This window comes from Periplaneta americana, chromosome 13, assembly GCF_040183065.1.
Source record: "Periplaneta americana isolate PAMFEO1 chromosome 13, P.americana_PAMFEO1_priV1, whole genome shotgun sequence".
NCBI lineage: Eukaryota > Metazoa > Arthropoda > Insecta > Blattodea > Blattidae > Periplaneta > Periplaneta americana.
The window spans coordinates 145,525,107-145,547,086 of NC_091129.1; the positions used below are offsets into that span (position 1 = coordinate 145,525,107).

Here is a 21,980-nt window from a genome sequence, read left to right on the forward strand (position 1 = left end):
CTAGTATGGTAAAACTCGATTATTTAAATGACAAAATATTAACAAAGAATGAGAAATGTTCGACTAGACACGTCAACTGTGCTGGACGACAGTAACATTAGCCCACAGGCGATGTGTCACCTCTGTTCTTGGTGACTTTTATCTATTGTACAGCGTAGAATCCAAAAATTAACACATTATTTCTCTATCACCCACAGATTTTTTTTGTGTGAAAGTAAAGTTAATTTTTTCTAAGTACACAAACTTATATAACTTTGGTTATAACCATAACAGATAATTCTGTAGAACCAATAATAATAATAATAATAATAATAATAATAATAATAATAATAATAATAATAATAATAATAATATATTATTTGAAATTCAATGTTTTTAGTTGGTTATTTAACGATGCTGTATCAACTACGAGGTTATTTAGCGTCGATGAGATTGGTGATAGCGAGATGGTATTTGGCGAGATGAGGCGGAGGATTCGCCATAGATTACCTGGCATTTACCTTACGGTTGGGGAAAACCTCGGAAAAAACCCAACCAGGTAATCAGCCAAAGCGGGATTCGAACCCGCGCCCGAGCGCAACTTCAGGCCGGCTACCTGTAGGTCCACAAACATTATGAGATGAGAAATGAACTTCTCCAAAATGTATTAAATGAAGTCGAAGAAATTTAATGTTCTCAATTTATAAGATTTCACAAAAAAAAAACTTTTAGGGCAACCAAAGAGACGAAAATTTCCAGGTAACAGTAACTAAAAAATGGAATGTAGTATATATAACAAACTACAGTATAAGTAAAGTTACAAGTATTAAGTTTACTTTATATATGGCCCTCTAGACTCTTGTATACGGATATTTGAACCATGTCTCACACAATACTCTTAACTTCCAAACGACAAATAAGATTCAGAAACTTCTGGTATCGAACCACACAAGGGAACGCGGTAGTACTAAAACAGCTTTAAATTAATGTATGCACATAACGTACACTAAAGCTCCTGTACTCTCTCTCCACACGCTTTCATGTAGTACAATATATACACGTACTGCGACTACCTACTGAAACTCCTATTCTATAGCTTTACATCTAATTACAATTCTCTTCAAAGATGTGATTTATAGAGAGACGTACAGTGCGTACATTGTTACAATAACATAGCTAAACAGACTCAATTCTAACACTCTGTGAAAGAGACACGTACATTCCTATGTTACAAGCGCTTTTACAAGAGTTGAATCTATCATTATTATTTATTATTACCATCATTTAAAAATTGTCGTCTTTCTGATAGTCTGTTGCACACAGAAATGGGCTTTCTAACAAATTGCTACTTATCCACTATTCTGAGCGCATTTCATAGTGGTGACTCAAGATCACATACAAACGTACAAACCACGCACTAATCAATGAACTGAACACTGTGAACTGAAGCATTGGTAATCCCGGCTGTCCCAGCTAACTTTAGTTGAGGAGAATGGTCCAGGAATTGGGTAACCACGCGTGGCAAATGCTGTCCATTGCTTGATCTTGATCCGCCAGTTCGAAAAATCGAAAGAGAATTGGGAGGACAAATTGAAAAGGTACGCAAAACGCGTCCTTGCAAGGGGTTGGGGGCTGTACAGTTCGAAATGCACAGAGTATATATAGCCTAGTCCCTTATGTTTGGCGTAGAACGGACTATTCCACATGCACACGTTGATGAAATTATTGAATTTTAAATGTATTATTATTATTATTATTATTATTATTATTATTATTATTATTATTATTATTATTATTATAGGCTACTCGCTGTTGGTTTAATATACAGAGAGAATGCAATTAATTTCCGAGGGTTACTCTTTGAGATATTTGAAACGAAAAAGTTTAATACAATTTTACTCGTGTTTGTTTCCTTTATGAGATAAAAATAGTTTTATATGAAACATTTCATAGCGTTTTGGGAAAGCCACTGATTGAATTTCCAATATGCCCAATCAATTTAAGAGAGCAGTGTATTATTATGACAATAAATGATTGAAACAATTTTAGTTTTGTCCTTTAAGTGTGCAGAAATTTGAAATATGCATCTTTTCGTTCTGAAAAGGAATTTTAAAATGTTACATTTGTTCGCATCAAATTTCTGCACATATGAAGGGCAAAACTAAAATTATTTCGAGTATTTAATTATAATAATACACTGCTCTCTTAAATTGACTGAGCATATTTGGAATTAAATCAATGACTTCCCTAAAACACGCTATGAAATGTTTCATAAAAAAACAATTTTCATCTCGGAAAGGAAGCAAAAACGACCAAATTGTATTGAACTTTTTTGTTTGAAATATCTCAAAGAATAACCTTCTGATTAATGAAATTACTTACGGTTCACCCCGTACTGTTCTCCAACCAGGAGATCAACAGTGAAGGGAATGTGCTTACTATTGCCTCATCTATTGGAGCGAAGTAGATAAATAATATTACCGTTATAACGCCAGTTTAAAAACCATGCGCTCTCCTGCATATGTTATTTCCTTTATGAAGAGTTTAAAAGACCAGGAGATTAACTGTGATCTAATTTTTGTTAACTAGGGTAGTATCAATATGTCTGTATCAATGTTATGGTTTGTGCTGTGAGAGCTAGCCAATAGAGATAAAAGTACCCACATGTGTGACCTTATGACATCTTATGACATCAACATTCATTCACAGCATTACCCTCATTCGTCTCATCCGGCAGAGACTTTCTCGTGGTTGGAGCACATTATATAATATATATATATATATATATATATATATATATATATATATATATATAATTTAGTTGGAATTCTGCTCAGACACCCGGCAAATGTTTCACCTACAGGCTAATCGCAGTAACCATGCGCTCAACTTCACACATGTGCAGTAAATAGTATTTTAACGTGACATTCTGCATAACGAATCTATCAATATGTCAATTACAATTATATTAAATTAGTTTTGAACATTGTCTGTAATGTGTACACATACATTTCGAATAACACTATGTTTGCATTCAATACTTTTTTTATTGAATCATTTAGTACAGAAGTTATTTATGGGAACTGCCCCAGAACACGAGCTTGATCAAACGGGTGTGCGTTACGTCCATAATATGTATATATGTATTTATTTTGTATTATACAATAAATAGTAAATGGCGGCTCATGGATTCACTATGACAACACATAAAATGTTAATGTGACACACAAATATACCTCCTGAAAAGCTTTGCGCTGTTGTGTACGTTACCGGAAATGTACAATTAGTCAATAATAATTAAATTATATCAAAACAGAATGCCAGTTTAAATTGGAAGTTTAGCGTTCAGAAATTTGAATTGAACTGAAAGAGGAGAATTAGGAGTACAAATTAAAAAGGTACGCAAAACGCGTCCTTGCAAGGGGTTCGGGGCTGTAAGAAACTAAACATGTGAGCTCCAAGCTTGTTGGCCACTAGTCTCACTCCGGGTTACGCTGCTCCACTGGAGGAGCTCTAGAAAATTTTGAAGGGGAAAAACCGAAAATGGACGTAACCTCTTAGGTACCACATACGCGAGGGAACGAAAATGTGATCAAAATGATCACGGGACGGGACGAGGAAGAAATGGCTGGTGTAAATCTGCACATTGAAATGAACTATGTAATTTCGCAGTGCAGGAGGAGTCGAGAAGACTCTGTCGTCTTTTGTTCAATGACTAGGCAGGTGAACACCGTCAGAAGAGACGCCGTGAATTCTGAATCTCCAAATTGAAAGTTCCCTGTCCTTTCGCACTGCGACTACATGAGTGACCTTGCACATGTAACAGGTAATTTTATAGATTTTGAACTAGGGCATTACGGCGTCGTTTGTTAGAAAAGGGGGAATTTATAGGGAAGGCCATACAGGTCCGGGCCCATTTCTCTTAGGGCTCATCCCGACATTTGTCTTAACGCCTTAGGAAAACCACGGAAATACCTTAGGCAGGATGAGTTGTCTCAATATAAGAGACTAGCCAATTTAGCTTTTAGATAGTAGATCGATCGATTTATGACTTGAATAGGCAGAGATAGATGTAACTATTAATTAAATTTAGAATAATTACAGGGGTCATGGGGATATGAGTGCAGGTCCGTGGCCCGTTTATTTTAGGGCTCAGGGTTCAGAAAATGTGTACTATCAATAAAATACTACAAGAAGTAGTCTAATTACTGTTGTATTACTACACGCTTTTCAACAATTTTTGGTTACATACAATTTGTTCTTTTTTTAAATCTGCTTACTGCTTTCTCCTACATTATAATTATCATTACGAGTGTAATGTAAATCCACCGCCTGCGGTGCACTCTGGATAGTCTCCGAAGAACTAAATGGTCTACGCTTCTCGGCACTAGCGACATCTATGAACCACGCTCGTAAAGTCAAGGCGAATAACGACATGTTAAGGAGCCTTGACATTGCAAAAATATATATATATATATATATATATATATATATATATATATACGAACTTGTCACTTTGAAACGGAGGAAATGAAAATAAATGTCAGCGTCCGTGTTGCAGGATATGCGCTTAAGGGACATTAGGACTGAATTTTTGGCCAAAATGGTAAAAATAAATATTTTTGTTTTAAGGCAGAAAATAGGAAAAATTGGAGAAAGCTAGGTTTGCAGTGAAAAATCTGCCTTTGGGCAAAACAATGAATGAATGAATATCTTATACATTTGCTTGACATTCTGTCCTACATTTAGCCCTCACCTACTACTTTTAAAGGTCTGGTGATCATTTTTAAAATGCTACGCGCAGCTCTTTTAAATCTACCACACCCACTAAAAATAAAGTTTTCTCAAAACTACGTTTTCACACCCACTAAAAATAAAGTTTTTTCAAAATTACGCTTTTGGTCAATAATAAAGTTTCTAGCGATTTCCATTTGCTTGGATTTACATTAAACTTTGCAAGAATACTCAGCACACTCCAATACACAAAGCTGTGCATGGAATCACCTCTTCACTGAAAACTTTTCATGATATGAATTTTTAACTTTTAAAAATTAAAAAAAATTGAAATGGAGCTTCCGGGTAAGATGCCGTGGTCTACTGGTGAACATATTCCCAGACGTTTCGTCTACTACTGCGGCAGACATCTTCAGTGGTGAGGTATCCTAGGTCAAAGAGATACCTCTAGCAGAAGACTTAGACCTAGGATACCTCACCACTGAAGATGTCTGCCGCAGTAGTAGACGAAACGTCTGGGAATATCTTCACCAGTAGACCACGGCATCTTAGCCCAGAAGCTCCATTTCAATTAGACACCGGCCGTGAAAGCCTACATGCTAAGATTAAAGAAAAGTATCAGCAAAAATTATAATTTGTAAGAAAAGTTTTACCTCATGAACCAATTCTCAAATTTAAAAATCCATGCGCAATTTTCCTTATCATGAAATATAAGTCCTTCACAGAGAATTTTTAAAAGCAAAAACAATTCTGAAGCCGTCAGGGATGTTTTAAATTTATCCATAATTTGATATCATTGAAATAAATGAAAATTAATATCTAAGGAATTAATGACTAAAACTTGATGAAATTTGGTACTGTTATTTAAATGTACACACGTGACAAACCCGCCGAATTTGGAAGAAATTAATCATAAATTTTAAAAGTTTCAAAACTCAGTCCCAGTGTCCTTAAGGGAGTTTTTAAATTATCCGTTAATTAAAAGGTGCCCGAAAAGAGACTTTCCACTGTAAGCCTACATCATATATATGTAACAGACAAGTCATCGCTATGTTAAAATCGGCAGCACTTTGAAGAGAACAACCGCCAGGATCGCCATCCGTCCGCAGTAAACGAACACCAGATGGCAATACAGTCGCTAATGCAATTCAAATGGGAATTATGACGTGACTCCTTATGTAACAACTAGATGGCAGCGTAGTAAACCTGACAAAAGTTAACTTCAAAGCCTATAAGGCCGACCTATCTGGGGTATATATGATCTAGGCTGTAAGGCACTATTTAAATTCACATTACACATTTATTACCCAATTTCCATACAAAGTGAAGGCGGACACAAAATTTTCCATTACAGATATAAGTAAAAATAATATTTTATAACTCAGTTCCCTGGAGCAAAAATATCCTAATGAAAACAAGTTATAAAAATACACATTTTCATATACCTCAACGAATACAAAACGGATTTCTTCAAGCGATCCACTTTAATACTACAGGTAGAAAGAAATGAAGGAGTAGGAGGGAATATCAACGTCAAGAGAAATGTAATTAAAAACACAATGGACAGACAATTAAGATAGTTAAGAATACGTCACGAGAAGGAAAGCGAAATGAAAAAAGTTAATTTAGCAGTGAAGAGTCCAACTGACGCTAGAAAAAAAAGGACAGACCTCAGAGAGGCTGAAAAGATACCATTAGTATAAACATTAAGGAAAATTCGGAAAAGCAATCTCTGAAACAATTGCAATAATGAACAGGACTGCAAATTTCTGGCTTGGAAGAAACCAAATACATCTAATTGAAAGATGAATTGTCTCTTATTGTACATTCCTCATCCTCCTCGTCATTTCTACCGGATCTCAATATACACCTATACGCAGAAAGAAACGCTGAAATGTCGATGAGGGTATAGGCCCTACACAAAATTTGGAATGTAAAATGCGTAGATGCATGGACATGTTACTAAATGAACGATCTGTGATAGCAGTTATGTAATGTGATAACATATTAAGACACTGGAAAAGATTAAAAAACGGGCTCTCAAGTGTTGTCGTAATAATTCACCATTAAAATGGGACACACTCACGGACAGGAGAACGCGAACTCGATTATGCGCACTGTTCAAAACATACAGAGGTAAGCCTGCCTGGAGAGAAATAAAAAATAGGTTGCAACCGCCAAATTACTCTTCAAGGAACGACCACTCATATAAATTGAGGGAAAGAAGACAGAGGACGGACACTGGAAAGTTTTCTTTTCTCAATCGTACTATCAGGGACTGGAATGCTTTACCTGCAGACTTACTAAAGGCTTTACCAATAACCAAAAATGTATTTAAAAATAGGCTTAAGGACTTTACTAATAGATGGTAGTATATTATACACACTACTTCAAGAGTGAAATTGATATCTTGTTATTTGAAGTGTTCTATCAGTGAGGAAGTGTGTTGTGTCAGTGAGGTGTGTAGTGTCAGTGAAGTCTATTGTGTAAGTGAAGTGTGCTGGTGTCAGTGAAGTGGCAGTGCAAAGTATTTGAACAGTGAAATGGTTAGAAGTGTTAGTGAAATCAGGTAGAATCAGTGCAGTGAGTGAGTTGACAGCGAAATAAGTGTAGTGCCGAAAGGTACTTGTGCAGGTATGAACCTCTCACACTCGTGGGTCTTAGTTCGAACTTAGGGTTAAGATACAAATTAGATTTACTTGAAATGTTATTTTAAGTGACCATGCTTCATTTAATTTAGGATGATCCTTGTTGTTGTTGTTATTATTATTATTATTATTATTATTATTATTATTATTATTAATTGTTTTTTATTAGTTTTGTTTATTAATTGTCATTATTGATTGTAATTAGTTACCACTGCCACCGGGTATATACCCATTTGCAGTGCGAATAAATAAACACATACATACATTCATACATACATACATACATACATACATACCTATACACACAGTCCTGTATAATGTTAACCATAAAATAATATGTAAACCAATGCTACAATTATGATACTTAATCACTCATTTAAAGTTTGTGTGACTGCAAACTGTGTATATTTTTGTGTGGCTTTACTTTGTTTATAGTGTTTTTTCCCCATTTTATTTCTATTATTGTATTTGTATTTCTGGTGATGTGGAAGAGAAGGCATGATGGCTTTAACTACAGCAGAATAAATAAATAAATAAATAAATCTATACTAATAATAAATCTGTAGCCGAAATTTTTCTGGTAATTTTCGATTTTCCAAAAATAATTGGTCCTAACATATATAATTAACCACCCTGAAACCGAAAATCGCTTTTTTGAAATTTTTGTTTGTCTGTCTGTCTGGATGTTTGTTACCTTTCCACGCGATAATGGCTGAACGGATTTCGATGAAAATTGGAATATAAATTAAGTTCGTTGTAACTTAGATTATAGGCTATACGGCATTCAAAGTACCTTATTTAAAAGGGGGGTTATAAATGGGCCTGAATTAAATAAATCGAAATATCTCCCTTATTATTAACTTTTGTGAAAAATGTTACATAACAAAAGGTTCTTTAAAAATGATTGCCGATAAGTTTTATTCTTTGCAAAATGTTGATAGGACTGATATTTAATGAGATAAATGAGTTTTAAAATTAAGATAACTGCCATCTAAGGCGGTGTATGAAATAAAAAACAAATGACATCGTCTATAACGGGCCTTGGACAACAATAATCGAAAGCTATGAAACATAGCCTACAGAGAATGTTTCTGTGTTTGTATGAAGTAATATCGGAAGCTAAATTAACTGATTTGTATAATTAATTATTATTTCACCATTGGAAAGTGTAGTTTCTCTAGATGGACATAGTGCTATAATGTTATCACAGTAACTTCTGAGTGAATCGAGAACAGGTAAGATTAAAATAGCTTCTTATGCACAGAAAACTTGATAGGCTATTCTGAATATTCGTTTCCTGTATTTCTTAAAATCATGTTTATGTACACATTAAATCTAAATGATGTCAATCTTCATTAAACTATGGTTGCATGTAATAAAAATTAAGAAACATGTTAAAGGAACTGTCATTGCACCAAATGAGTAATCTTTGGATCAAAATGATCGCAATTTAATTATTTAAATACAATTTAAATTAAGTAACATATTAAACGATTTATCCTTCTATCAAGCACGAATGTTCCCTGGATCAAATGTCCTATATTAATTATGTAATTACTTTATATTAATTTCTAACAGGTGCAGCGGAGCGCACGGGTACGGCTAATAAATAAATAAATAATAAACTTCATGGAAGCCAGATTGTGATTATGATGAATGGAGACGTGGTCAACTGGAGGAAAAATATTCAATGAAGAAACCTGCACACATTCCCAGTCTTCGTCCACTACAAGTTCCACTGAGTTTGCCGGGGTCTGAAGTCGAGTCCCGTAACATGGAAAGCGTATGGCTAATGGTGCACCCACAGGATCTGAATAAGGGTCTCCGGAATAGAAAGTCGACGTACAAGCCACATAGCAGAACTCCGAATTTGGAGATGTGACAGTAGGCTGACGCACCATCTCTGTCCTGCAATCGCACTTTCATTCTCATCACACGTTTTCTCGCGAAGACCCGTTTCACTTGATTTGCGGAGATGTGCGACGGCCTTTCACGTGTTTTCTCAGGCGTGGAAATGATACAAAAAAGTTCGGTAGTGGCAAATCAAGAGGAAATAGAGACAGCGACTTTTCGCAGGAGAAGTGTTTAATAGTCAACTCGGTGGTGTCGTGCAAGGAAAATCATTCTCCGGTATCCCTCATCTCCCGGAGCAGATCGATGCGGGTCCGCTCGTCCTGGGATCATCTTCACCATTCAGAGGAGCATCAAGTTTGCAGCAAAAAAAAAATCGCACATCACGGCATGCTTTAAATAAGAACATAACCAAAAGGCGGCAGCGACCAATTCGATCCCCGGTTCCAGCCATTCTCAGCATTAATGTTACCACACAAAGAAAGTTAAACTAAACTAAGCTAATCTTAAAAAGCATGATGATAGAGATATTCCGATAGTCAATATCTATTCTATACTAATAATAAATCGGTAGCCGAAATTTTTCTGGTAATTTTCGCTTTTCCAAAAATAACTGGTCCTAACATGTATAATTAACCACCCTGAAACCGAAAATCGCTTTTTTGAAATGTTTGTCTGTCTGTCTGGATGTTTGTTACCTTTTCACGCGATAATGGCCGAACCGATTTATATTAAAACTGGAATATAAATTAAGTTCGATGTAACTTAGATTTTAGGCTATATAGCATTCAAAATACTTTATTTAAAAGGGGGGTTATAAGGGGGTTTGAATTAAATAAATCGAAATATCTTCCTTATTACTGATTTTCATAAAAAATGTTACATTTGTCAAATCAAATTTAAAATTTATTTACAATTTACATTTGAATTGAATACATATGAATAGATACCCGAAATGAGCATAATGCTCGTGCTCGGGTACAGTCCAATAGTCTACATAAATTGTACAGGGTTCAAATAATAATGCTGATGATATAAACAATAATAATAATAATAATAATAATAATAATAATAATAATAATAATAATAGAATAATCGTGACAGAAATGATACAAAGATTGTAATACAAATTAATTCATTAATAATAATAATAATAATAATAATAATAGTGATAAAACAAAAATATTTACAATAATAAAATAAATACTAAGACGGATAACATAAAATATAAAACTATTAGCGAGAGTTAACACAACTTAAATGAGCATATAATAACCGGATAAAATGCCAAACTCGAAAATCAACAGAAAAGTTCGTTGTATCGCAGACGACAGCAACCGCCGTATTGACATTGTGTTCTGCATTAATGGAAGTAGTGGGGAGCTGAAAGTCTACGTAACTGCCGTTCTCTTCGAATCTTCTCGTAAAACGTTTCTTTAAAAATGATTTCCGATAAGTTTTATTCTAAGAAAAATTTTGATAGGACTGATATTTAATGAGATAAATGAGTTTTAAAATTAAAATAACGATGCCATCTATTGGCCTGTAATGAAATGGAAACAAATGACTTCATCTATAAGGGGCCTTGGACAGCAACAATCGAAAGCTATTCAAGATATCCTACAGAGAATGTTTCTGTGATTGTATGAAGTAATATCGAAAGCTAATTATATACAAGACTTTTAAAATAACAATACATTTTCACCGCCACCTCAGATTATAGCGTTGTTGTTCCTGCAATAACTCCTATGTGCAAAATATAACATTTTTGAGTAGGAAGAAAAAACACATTTATTCATTCCATGGCAATGGTACATAGGAGATCGAAAGAAATAAATATAATTATGTTATATCACTATAATATATATCACTATTTAAGTCATTTGAAGGGTTCAGAATCATATGGGCCAAGCGCCATTTACTGAAGACGTAAAAAACAAGGGTTAAAATTAAGTTATTACCATAATTCAATGGAAACATATAGCAAATAATATAAAGTATACACATTAAAAATAAATGATAAGTCAATCTTCATTAAACTATGGTTGCATGTAATAACAATTAAGAAACATGTTAAAGGAATTGTCATTGCACCAAATGAGTGCTCTCTGGATCAAAATTATCGCATTTTAATTTTTTAAAATACAATTTAAATTAAGTAACATATTAAACGATTTATCCTTCTACAGGGATATAATTTTATTTTGACTTAAATTTTTATTGTACCTGAGTTTTTGAATGTACTTCACTCCCACCCCTTCTACTAGTGAATTTCCAACTGTCCTCCACACAGAACCAAGACCGCAGATAGTAAGCAGTACTGAGTTAGTGAGTATAGTACGTTCCAGAAATATGTTCGCGTTTTCCAGTGACGAAAGAGTTTTCAATATTTAATCATATTTTCGCACAGGTACTGTCCGTTTGCCTACGTCGCATCCCGATTTCCCCCACCTGCTTCTGCTCGTCCCTCTGTAAAAGCTGGGCTGTCTTAGCTCTTTTCTGAAAACATTAATTTCTGTTAGTAATTGGACATTTACGTAATATTATACAGCTGTTTAATTTAACTTAAATAAAAGGGCCTCGTTAAGTAATTAACTGTCACGTGATTTCCCCCCTTTCTACAATCCTGCGCCATAATTTTATATTTTCGGATCGGGCAGAAGTGAAGATTGAATTTACAGTACGTAAGGTACTCTTTCATAGAGTAGGTACAGAATTATTTCAACATGAGTTACTAGTATGAAGGACAAAACTGGCAATTGGAATTAGATGCAAAAGTCTATAGTGCGATAATATACACATTAGAACTGAAGCCTATATCGGAAATGAACGGCCACACATTTTCAAAAATGTGTTTAAATATTCATATTATGATTATTTTTCAATTTACCTTCTTTCTCTATACTGTACGCTAATGTGCTGTAGACAGTATAATATACACTGCATAATGAATACGTTCGCATGGATAACTCAGTTCGTGAGTAAAAACACTTATTCTTAATACAGTACTGTACTTTGATTAAACAAAACCCTAATGAAAATTATCAAACCCAAAATCGCGATATTTCCTAGTTTACGTAAATGGATGAACTACTTTTCTTCCTTCCTATACCTAGTAGAGTGATTTGTTTGTGTTTTACGCCAGTATCATCGAACTACAGTCGTGGAAGGGGATAGCAAACTGTGTTTCCGGTTCTCTAAAGGTATAGCCAGGTTAATATTAAAAATGTTAGTAAAAATAAAATGATGTCCCTGTATCAAACACGAATGTTCCTTGGATCAAATGTCCTATTTTAATTATGTAATTAATTTATATTTATTTCTAACGGGTGCAGCGGAGCGCACGGGTACGGTTAGTAATGTAATATAATATAATGATATTTTACTTAGAGTTCTGTCTAATTGACATATCACATTTTAAAATCAATAACACTTACAAAATGTAAGTGATCATTGCATATTATAAAATTGAAATGCAAACGTTTTCGCCCTCAGGCATTTAACTTACAATATCTTATACAATTTTTCATATCTTTGCTGTGGGATGCGTACCAGATAATTAAAATTTACAATCTTGTATATAATAATAAACAACTATTTATATGATTAACTCTATGATAAATAACAATCTGAAATTTAAATGAGTACAGGTATTAAAATTATGTATGATAAAATTGTGACCAAAATGTTGTATAGATCTTATGTTTCAAATTATAAAATTGTGATAATTGAAACAACATGATGAAAAACCATATGATTCCTGAATAATTTCGAGGGAAAAATTGTTCCGGGGCCGGGTATCAAACCCGGGACCTTTGGTTAAACGTACCAACGCTCTACCAACTGAGCTACCCGGGAACTCTACCAGACACCGATCCAATTTTTCCCTCTGTATCCACAGACCTCGAAGTGGGCTGACGACCGTCAAGCAACCAACATTGAGTGCACACTAACTCTGTGTGACTTAAATTGTGGTTTTCTGTTAACGAACAGTGACGTGTATTATGCAAATCAAGCTTTCAGGTATAACTCCCTGTAAAGTTGATTTGAATAATTTCGAGGGAAAAATTGTTCCGGGACCGGGCATCGAACCCGGGACCTTTGGTTAAACGTACCAACGCTCAATGTTGGTTGCTTGACGGTTGTCAGCCCACTTTGAGGTCTATGGATATAGAGGAAAAAGTTGGACCGGTGTCTGGTAGAGCTCCCGGGTAGCTCAGTTGGTAGAGCGTTGGTACGTTTAACCAAAGGTCCCGGGTTCGATGCCCGGCCACGGAACAATTTTTCCCTCGAAATTATTCAAATGAACTTTAGATGGAGTTATATCTGAAAGCTTGATTTGCATATGATTCCTCTTAAACTGCATAATAGGCCAAATACACTTCCATTAGTTGGGTGTTTATAGTGCGAGCATTGGTCTCAATGATTTGTCACTCCATTCAATGGTGGAATCATTCTGAAATATATTATAGTATTTATTATGTGAGCAACTTTTATTAATGTATTCAAATGAAAATTATAAAATTATTATTTAGAATACTCACATTTAAGATCATATGTACTGCACTAGGTTATATGTATTGATTTTTTGCATTAAAACAATTTGTAGGACTGGGTTTATCTGTAAGGAGATATAAAATTAATCATGTAAATAGTTGTTTATTATTATATACAAGATTGTAAATTTCAATTATCTGGTACGCATTCCACAGCAAAGATATGAAAAACTGTATAAGATATTGTGAGTCAAATGCCTGATGATGCCCAAGGGCAAAAACGTTTGCATTTGAATTTTATAATATACAATGATCATTTACACTTGTAAGTGTTACTGATTTTAAACTGTGATATGTCAATTAGACTTAACTCTAAATAAAATATCATTATATTATATTAAACTAATTTAAGGTAAGCTATGCTAACCGATGCTAAGCTATGATGTCCTATGACATGAAACGGCAGCTAAGCTAAGCTGAACTAAGTAAAACAGATGTTTTAAGATGGCTGGATTACATCCAATTACAATATTTGAAGAGTAGGCAATTTTATTGGCTGCTGTCATGGAAGATGAAGAAAGAGAAAGAAACAGAACTAGGAGACGATTTTGGATACGTGAAATTACCGTTTTACAGTAATCGATGTGGGTACCGAAGGAAGAAATAGTCACGGTGGCGTTTTCTGCAATTGTGTACTCGGGAAGGCATTAAATATACTTGCAAGTGAGCCACTGGTATCACATGGTTCGAGTTTGCCTTTCGTATTTGTTGGGGATGAGACTTTCCCATCGAAGAGATAACTCATGCGACCTTTTCCACGTGACCAGGTTCTCAACAATGAGTCAAAAGGTGTGTTCAATTACCGACTCGTGAATAAAAACTAGTTATTGCTTAATCTAGCAAATTTTAAGTTCATACTACCGATTCTGTGAATAAAGTCAAGTTTATTCTTAAACTTATAAGCTATAACTAGAACTGAATATTACTGAACAAAGTTTATACTAAGGCACGCAGATAAAACTTAAATTTTCCAGCAAGTGCTTTAAAAAGTGTGAATAAAACCCAGTTAAAACTATTTAACTACAAGTTTAGTCTTACGAATTTTCAAGTGTGCCTCTGACCAGACTTAAAATCAGTTTGTGAGGCTACATCATATAGAATGGCTGCTTTCATGAATATTCGGACTCCTAAATTATACAGAGAACGTAAGTCAACTCACATAGTAGACTACCATGGTCTATTCAGATTCGAAGAAGAGAACGTTGAATGGCTGGCTGAGTATTTTCTGGGTGATATTATTATTACTACTAGTAATAAAATGTATGAATAAAATGGATAACTATTGTTAACAATAATTAAAAATAAAAATTAATATTATTAAAATATTACTAATATTATATTATGAATATATATTACAAAATTATAATATAATTAATAAAAATTTATTATTACGAATGAATAAGAATCAGAGTAAAAATTTATTGACAATATACTAATAGGTTATAATTACCAGGTATTTTGTTGAAAACGGGATTTTCATCAGATGACAGCAAATCCAGTAATATTTTTTCCCAGTCCTTTAGAACCACTTTCTTATCTCCTGTAGCATTATTATCCGTCTTCTTTTTCACTTCGGTCTTCATATTTTGTATCTTCTTCTTAAGTCGCTTTTTTGTGATGTCTTTACCAACATGTTTTAAGAATTCATTCCTCAATACAGACACTGATCTTTCTTTTTCATCTCTAATTTTGGGCAGTTGAGACTTGCTACAAAGTATCTTATGTTCTGCCAACAACATGACAAATTTCAATTGTGAATCATTATTTGACTCTTGAATTGTTTCTGTTTCTGTTTCTGATCCTGACATCCTGCAGTACTGTTCATTTGCTTGTAAACTACTGCCTTACATTCCCTCAACAACAATACTTTAGGCCTAGTAGTTAATAATAATATCAGACGTGCATACATCAATGCCATAATTAAACCAATTTATACGGATTTTTTTTGCAGGTGTTCAGTTCAGCGGCAGCTAAAGCTTTAAATTTTCCAGCATTAACTTAGAAGTCTGATTTCAGTTTTATTCACACTTTTTCAAGCTAAAGCTAGTGCTTTATCTTAACACTTGATAGCTAGAGCTAGTACTAAAACTTAACACTTAGGCCCGATTGTATAAACCATTTAATCTTAGATCAGAGGTTAAATTGATCCTTGTTTCAGCTGAACTTGGAATTTTGTGTTGTATAAAGTCTAATCTGAGATTAATTTGTCTCAAACTAAAGTCAACTTTGACTGAAGAAATTTCTCCGATTAAGTTAGATGATCCAAGTTCAGTTATTTCTTTTCTGTTTGAAATATACGAGTGACAGATTGTGCAAATAAAATATCCATTATTATTAATATTAATAGATATGATAGGTACATTTATATATATTTCTTTCAATTTCTTGCCTTAATACACAAACAATCTTATATTTTATAAGGCTCTATCGTGTTCAGCAGTATCAAATAACATAACCTATAATTATATTATGTTTATAACAACCATTAATTATTAACGGATATGATAGGTACATTCATAAATTTTCAATTAACTGTATTACTAAACGAAAATTGTCGTTTTATAAAGCTTTATTATGTTTAGCAGTATCAAACACCATAACATGATAACAACTCGGAGAACAGTAACCTTCTTCTTATTGTCCGCCATTATTTACATTGCACAAAAAACCAGTGTCTCCAACAGAGTGTACGGAAAGTCGTCAAAAAGTAGTTGTAAAGTCGCTAGATTTCTCATTATCGACAAAGAAAGATTAAATTTTGTCACTATGGGGTGCTAAAAAGGTCGCTAAATTCCTATTTAAGCAATATAAAAGTTAAAAGAAATTGTTGTTGAAAAAGAGTTAAAGTCGCTAGATTGGCAACACTGAACAAACCTGTCCGCGCATCACGTTTTTCACCTGTTTATGCGATGTTGCCAAATCCTTTTCACGTGAACTTAGATTGCATTTGAACCAAGGTAATTTGATCGCAGGAAAGTTTTATACAATAGAAGAAGTGTCTGAACTCGGTTCACTTTTCGATCTTCGATCAAAGTTGATCTTTAGTCAGGGAGATTTATATAATTGGGCCTTAAAGTTCTAACTTGATTTTTATTCACCTGGCCCTAAGAGCCAGCCGTGCGACTGAGGCCGGATGGTCTATGGCGAGTCCTTGGCATCAACCCCTTTGATTTGATTACCTGGTTGGGTTTTTCCGAGGTTTTCCCCAACCAAAAGGCAAATGCCGGGTAATCTTTTGGCGAATCCTCGGACCTCACCTCATCTCACTACATCTCGTCAAAATATTGGAAAGATTGTAGAAAATTACTAAATTGTAAAACTGTAAAAATTTGTAATAATTGTAATTGTAATATTGTAAAATTCTGACTTGTTCCACATCTTAAAGGTTCATTGCTCATGTAAGATCTATGGAATAAAATGAATGAATGAATGAATGAATGAATGAATGAATGAATGAATGAATGAATGAATGAATGAATGAATGAATGAATGAATTGAAAATCTAGCATTCAGATATAGCTCACTGTGAAGATGATTTAAATAATTTCAAGGTAAAAATTGTTCCGAAGCCGGGTATCGAATCTAGAGCCCTCTGAGCCAAGGAAACGGCTCTCTTATGTGGCGGCGTCAAGTTGCGACACGGGTCCATTCCGTAATAAGCCACGCTAAGGATTACCGTATTAAAACTATAACGGCCTAAACTGGATTTGAACACACAAACCTCAGATCTATTGGTAAGTCATGTAACTTATAAATCATTGACAGAGTCATAAAATCGTATGCATAAGAAATTACTTCTTAGTTGAAAGCGTTTCTGAACAAAATATTTAAATCCTTTAATCCTAAATCGAGTCAGGAGTTATTATACTGCATGCTCTGAATTTTAAATCAAGTCACACTCTATTGTGCATGATCAGAATTTTGTAAACCAATTTATGTAACAAAATTTCCCGCTAGATGATGACGATATCCCTTCTCGTCAATTACATAAGATTTAAAATCATTTGCATGTCTCAGCAGATCGGGAAGTAGCTTTAGAAACGTTGACACTATGGTGAAAGCTTCCTAAGTAGGAAAGCTGAACGAATATCGTTAATGAATTAGTAAAGTGTGCGGAGGTCGGCAGCCAAGTGAACAATATCAGAAATGGAGAAACAGCGGGGCCTATTACAGTATTTTTGTGCAGAAGCCATGTAAGACACTTAAGAGCATCGGCTATAATAGCTGGAGATATTCGGACCGCAGATATTCCGACTCTAGAAAGAATACTTCTGAGTAGTAACGCGTACTGATCCGTTGTTCCAAATTATTCTCTATTACATTTGCTTTGAAAATGAGGGAAAGGGTATACTAAGAAAAAAAGAGCATAACAAGGAATGGATATTAACAATTCCTCAATACTCAGCATTCGATTCATTTGATGATACTAAATTTCAGCTCAATATTCAATATTGTCTTCTCAATTCGTTGGTGGCGAAGAAAAATGAGATATGAATAACATTTATCCGGAATTTAAATATAGATGTCCATAATATAGGTGAGAGTAATATAATATGACTGTACAGATTTTAACAGTTTATTCCTTGGACAGAGTAGCACAAAAAAGTCTAATATACGAGGTGCGTCCATAAAGTAACTTTCCCACAGCTAGCAAACCATATGTTGCGCAAAGCGACTGCGTGTACGTGATAGAGTTATGTCCTGGCATGGTGCATGCGCTAGCGGAACTTCCCGAGTGCTCTCAGTAGCTTCGTTGCATTGGTTGTAGATGGACGTTTCTAATCCAGCTCCCGCCGCGTGAAGTGCGGTTAATGATAAAGTTTTTGAATACAAAGGCCATAGCGCCGGTTGAAATTGATCGTCAGCTGTGCCAGGTCTATGGGCAAGCAGATGGTGCGTTGCTGCTGTAGACAATTTTCAGCAGGACGCCAAAATGTCATGACGAGGAGCGCAGTGGGAGGCCAACCATCATCACAGACGACCTTGTGGAGTAACGCACCATCTGCTTGATCATGACGTTAGGCCTATAACACGTAACTACAACAATACTGTATAAATGATTTGGACGACTAATACACTGGCCAGAGAGTTGGTTCCTCGTAGAGACAAAATAAAAATAGCGAAGATTTCTTAAGACTCCTTGCACGACACGGAATTAAGTACACGATGGAATTGGCTTATGACAAAACTTGAGCGTAACAAACTAACAAGCATAAGGTATTAAATACAGTGGAGGTAGTATATTGAAGGAATGGTACGGTTTAGCCTGCAAAGGAAAAGAGAAGAGGAGGAGAGGCAATTTTATAATCCCAAAGGAAGGAGACCGGTAAGAAGATTGTCCGATCAATTTTGAATCTCTAGCGACCAAGACTTCGAAGTTTATTATGAAAAATGATGAAGCTTTTGGGAGAAGAAGAAAGATCAGTTTCCAAAGGAATTGAAGAGAATTTGACACCACCAGGGCTCTTTTCAATCATACGCAATACTTCAATTACAGTACAATTTTCTCTTCATACTAAGTGCAGAGAGAGTAGGCCTACGTACGGGCATTAATACCACAAAATATTTACTTCGAGATTTTCACAAAAATACGCATTATCAGACTCTCTGATAACAAAGTTCCAGTTTTCGGTATACCGCCTTAATGCCTGTGTGTATAGCTTTTTTTTTTTTTTTTTTTTTGCTAAATTTATTGGAATGAGTTTCGTCACAGCCTGTTTGATATAGGAGGGTCTCCCCGATTAGAAACATAAATAACAAGAGCAATATAGATCCTATTCAACATTTTATTTTACCATCTAACGAGGATCTTGAATCTATATCTGCATGGGCCAGAAAGTTTGGTTTGACTCTCAATGCAAGAAAATCACAAGCAATCCTAGTGGGACATCAACGTCTATTATGCAATATTACTCCTGCTCTTCCAGTCAAGTTAAAAGACACAATAATCCCTTTTGCTTCCTGTGTTAAAAACCTTGGAGTTTACTTTGATACGCATTTAAACTGGAATAAGCAAGTAAACCATATTACCAAAAAAAAGTACTTTCCATACTACATTCCTTAAACAGCATTCCAAAATTCCTTCCGCTATTACTCATGAAAATACTAGTGGAAACACTAGTAATGCCCCACTTCGATTATTGTGATTTTCTGCTGACTGACCTCAATGTCGACCAGTCGCAAAAATTACAACGTGTTCATAATTCTTGTGTTCGCTTCGTCTGCGATGTCCGTCACGCTGACCACATTACCCCATCCTCCCAAACTCTAAACTGGCTACGGCTTAACGAACGTAGAAATTTTCATTTTCTTGTTCTCCTTTTCCAAGTCCTTCACACTTCTACACCTACCTACCTTGCCTCCCGTTTCAGTTACCTGTCATCATATCATAATCTCTTCACACGCACGCAAAATAGCCGCATACTAGCCATACCAACACATAAGACATCATCGTATTCATCATCATACACAATCTCGCTCTCGCGCTTGTGGAATACTCTACTCAGTGACATCAGAGACTGTCGGAATTAGTAGCGTTCAAAAGCAATCTTATTAAGCATTTTCTTATTGCGTAGAGTAGGTTTAATTTTTACTTCATCAATAAAAGAAATGCTTCTCTCTTCTTAACTTTTACAATAAACTGTCTAGCTTTTATTAATCAGTTAATCTTTTAGTACTTTGATTTTTATTGTATTTGTAAATTTAATATTAATTGTAATTGTAATTGTAATTGTATTCTTAATATTGTAGTTGTAATCCCCTGGTAGAGGGGAAGAGAAGGCCTGATGGCCTTATCTCTACCAGGTTAAATAAATAAATAAATAAATAAATAAATAAATAAGAATGTTTATCATTTTGACATCACTTTGTTTTAAAGATAATATCGTCCAAATGCTTGTCCTCACGAGGTATACTCGTACACTCCTCGAACAGTGACTGTGCAACAGGACACCAAACAGAAACACGCTCACTGTGGAGAGGTTGCTGATACATTTCTAGAGGGTTTTCTGGGGACCAATATGGAATGTTTAGTTTGTTGACGCAGCCAGACGAATTAAAATGAGCTTAGTCATTACTGAGAATAACAACAACGCCTGGAACTTTTTCCAATATGGTCTGCAAGCATCTTGACGGTTGAGGCAGTCACGTTGCCGAAGTTCCTGAACCACCATAACTTTGTAAGGATGGAACTTGAGGTCTAGGTGTAAGATTCGTCTCACACTCAGATCATATATTCCCAAAAATACAAGAACATGTTTAATGGTTGAACGTCGTGGAGATGTGGGAAAAGGAATAAAACGTGTTGCATTTCACTGAAACTGAATTCGAGAAATGGAAGAAAGCAATCCTAGGAATTTGACAATATAATTGATAAAACTATCTTATAGCAACTTCATAAAATGTTAAATGAGAATCTGTATCCTATATAATTACGCCGTTTATTTTATTATCACTAGCTTTGTGATTCGTGAATATAGCCCAGGGACCTGCATTCGATTTCCAGCAGTGACGCGAAAATTTGTTCTCTCGTGTAGGTAGCAGGTGCATGCCCCTTGTCTTGTACTGTATTAATTACTGTTTGTGTTGTCTCAGGCGGTGGCCTCATTCCCTGAGGGTGGCTCGCTAGTTGTAGGCTATCATACATTAGTTGGTTCATAATAATTCTCAGCAGAATGAGGTTGAAAGGACCAAATAATCAATCCTTGAAGGTTGATGATGATTTTGACTGCAATAAATAGGCCAATTACTAGGACTCTTTGTGGATATCTACTTTTAGTTGACTCCATGTAAATTTATAACATATATTGTTAATTACGGGACAGATTCCTCCAAACAAACTAAAATATATCCATAACGGGAATAATAATAGCATATAAAGTACTTTCGTTAATATGTATTTATGCACTGCTACATATAAAGATAAATGAAAGTATCTCCACAGTCTAGTATATACAGTCACGAAGCTTGAGTTGTGAGGGTGCTAGGAACAACAGACTGTGCCTGTACTATTTCGCATTGTCTGTAATGAGGCGATATTAGCGATCCTAGTGGTTAGCAACTATCTATGGATGCATATTTACTACAAATTGAGCTTCGTGACTGTATATACTAGACTGTGGTATCTCCTTCTTTTACTTAGGTCTTTCTTCATACACTCGACAATTGCAATGTAGGTCTATCTACTGATGACCCAAAACTTTCGATTCATTTT

General features: G+C 34.8%; 1 protein-coding gene across 6 annotated transcripts in view; it reads right to left on the reverse strand.

Moving 5' to 3' along the window:
- The window catches only part of Csk (C-terminal Src kinase), a 296,279-nt gene that overhangs the window by 131,289 nt on the left and 143,010 nt on the right, over positions 1–21,980 (reverse strand). The gene's annotated exons all lie outside the window — the stretch shown is intronic.